The following is a 3075-nucleotide window of genomic DNA, read 5'->3' as shown; positions in this document are numbered from 1 at the left end:
CAGCTGCATAACTTTGAAGGCTTTGTCTTCACTCCTGACTCACTGATTGGGAATCTATCGGTGAGTCTGACTCCTGATCCAGTGCTCAGAAAAATAGGTCTGTTGAAGCCCGGAAGGGCAGATTTTTGGACTCTGAAGATTCTGAGTCTATTTTAGAAGCTGAATTAGAATCCCAGGCAAACAGAGGCTGGGGTAGAGTCCCAGATGTTCCTGTTCATAAGACAGAAAGCCTGTGTTAAAGGTAAGCTTGTTTGCTAGATACTATTAAGAACATGGCAGCTTTTCAGTCAAATGAAATCCCTCCTTCCCAAACCCTCACTAACTATATGCTTCATCACTATGGCATTCATTCTCTTTACTTCCTTTCCTGTTGACATTACTTTACTATGGGTAATTTGCTATTTCAAGGGCTTCTGTGGGAAACTTAGCATCTTCCCAAACTGTCTCATCTAAGATGTATCGTCTCCCATCACCTTCATGCCCCCATCCTTTTATCACCTCCACTCTTCCCTTCAGCTCCCTTAGATCTTTCAATATGTCAGCCTTCATACCCCTGCCTCCTGCACCCTTCTGCTCACCCCTGTCAGACCTTCCCTTCCCATACTAGCCCCTCAACTCCTTGTAGTCACTCAAAGTCCGTGCTCCCCCATCAGGGGTGTCAGGGCCCCAAAAGCAACCACTTGAGGTGGAAAAGCAAAAAATCCAATTGGAAGAAGACTGGCTATTTAACCCACCATATGGGCTTTGGAGACACCCAAATGTCCAGTGTCTTCTCAGTCCCTCAGCCCAGATTTAGTCCACAGTTTCTGGAAGATTACATATTGGGGCAAAGGCAATCTTAAAAGTCTCCTCCCACAAATACCGTGAAGAGTTTTAGCCCGCATATTGAGCCTGTAACTGTAACTTCTTCTGTCTAGCAGAAACACAATTCTGATAAAAATATAGAGAAGGGCAGAGGTGAAGATCAACGTTTATACACACTAGAGAGTTTTGTATTCTGTGTTTATGCCTGACTCATGTTTAAAATTTTAGAATGAAAACCACAAAATCTCTACTGTGTCTGTCTGTATGTTATGTGTATGTGGTATCTTCCCACCTCCAGATGGTGTTACCAAATTAATTTATAAAATCCCTTAAGGAAACTCTATCCTAATTGGTTTAGATGAAAATAAGTGCTTATATAAATTGATGTTCCTAAAATTTCTGGGAATATAGAAATATTTTTCATATTCACTTGATTTGAGTAAATCTTTGATAAATAAGATTGTTTTGATATTGTAGGTTTCATGAAAAACAGCCACGTTTTCCTGATTGTTAGCATTAAATAAAATACAGGCATACATTCTTATTCTACTTGAACTTACTAATCAAATAAGTGAATATATATTTGTTAGATGTATAAGACTATAAAAACTATAAATTTGATTTTAATCAAATAACGTTATTCTAACAAACTTTATTTCAACAATAATTGTTTTATAATATGTCTACTTAAAAGAAGTTTCCAATTTTTTAATTATTATTGAAATATAATTGACATACAACATTATATTAGTTTAAGGTATGCAACATAGTGACTCGACAATTCTATCCACCGCATTTAGTGTAATAACATCTAGGTCTATCCATGTTGTCACAAATGGCAAGATTGAATTATTTTTTATGGCTGAGTAATATTCCTCTGTGTGTGTGTGTGTGTGTGTGTGTGTGTGTGTGTGTGTGATCTTCTTTATTCATTTATTGATGGACATTAGGTTGCTTCCATATCTTGGCTGTTGTAAATAATGTTGTGATAAACATAGGGGTGCATCTATCTTTTTGAATTAGTGTTTTCATTTTCTTTGGGTAAATACCCAGCAATGAAATTATTGGATCATATGTAGTTCTATTTTTAATCTTGGGGGAAACTTCTATACTGTTTTTTGGTTTGGGGTTGTATAAGTTCTTATATGTTTTGGGTATTACCCTTCAACAGATATATGCTTTGCAAATATTTCCTCCCATTCAGTAGGTTACTTCTTTGTTTTGCTGATGGTTCCCTTCACTGCACAGAAGCTTTTTACTTTGGTGTGGTCCCAATAGGCTGTTTTTGCTTATGTTTCCCTTGCTTGAAGAGACATATCTAGAAAGTATTGCTAAGGTTGATGTCCAAGAAATTACTGCCTATGTTTTCTTTTAGGAGTTTTCATGGTTTCAGGGCTCATATTTAGGTCTTTAACCCACTTTTGAGTTTATTTTTGTGAATCATGTAAGAAAGTGACCCAGTTTTTAAAAAAGAAAAGAAAGTGGCCCAGTTTTATCCTTTTGCATGTAGCTGTCCAGTTTTCCCAACACCATTTATTGAAGAGACTGTTGTATATTCTTGCCTCCTTTATTGTAAATTAATTGGCCATACAAGCAGGGGTTTACTTTTGGGATCTCAATTCTCTTCTATTGATCTTTATGTCTATTTTACGCCAGTACCATAATGTTTTGATTACTATAGCTTTGTAGTATATTTTGAAATCTGGGATTGTGATAATCTCTAGTTTTTTGTTCTTTCTCAAGATTCCTTAGGCTATGTCTCAATGAACATATAGGCACTGAAATTTAAAACACAATACCACTTACAACTGTTCAAGAAAAGAGAAATACTGTGCCAGAAATCTCCCCAAACATGTACAGCACTTATCTTCTATACGCAATGCACGTAACTGAATTGTTTTTGGCATTCCTGAAATATCAGTATTATAGTGATGGAGAATATTTTTGTGTTTGCCAGTTGTCAGGGATGTGAGGGTCAGGGGAGGAGGTGGTTGTGGCTATAAAAGGGCAACAGGAGGAATCCCTGTGATTATAGAACTGTTCTGTGGTTTGTCTGTATCAATGTTAACAGCCCAATTATAATATTGTACGATAGCTTTGCAAGATGTTACCATTGGGTTGATATTGCTGTATTATTTTTTACAACTACGTGTGAATCCCCAAGTACCTCAAAATAAAAAGATTGTTTAATACATATTTTAAAAATGCATACACGTGTAAACACTCGTGTTCCCACCTTCAGTCTGTCATCACCTTGAGGGTCTTGAGACT

Source organism: Ursus arctos, unplaced genomic scaffold (genome assembly GCF_023065955.2).
Source record: "Ursus arctos isolate Adak ecotype North America unplaced genomic scaffold, UrsArc2.0 scaffold_5, whole genome shotgun sequence".
Taxonomy (NCBI): Eukaryota; Metazoa; Chordata; class Mammalia; order Carnivora; family Ursidae; genus Ursus; species Ursus arctos.
Note: the sequence above shows the minus strand (reverse complement) of the source record.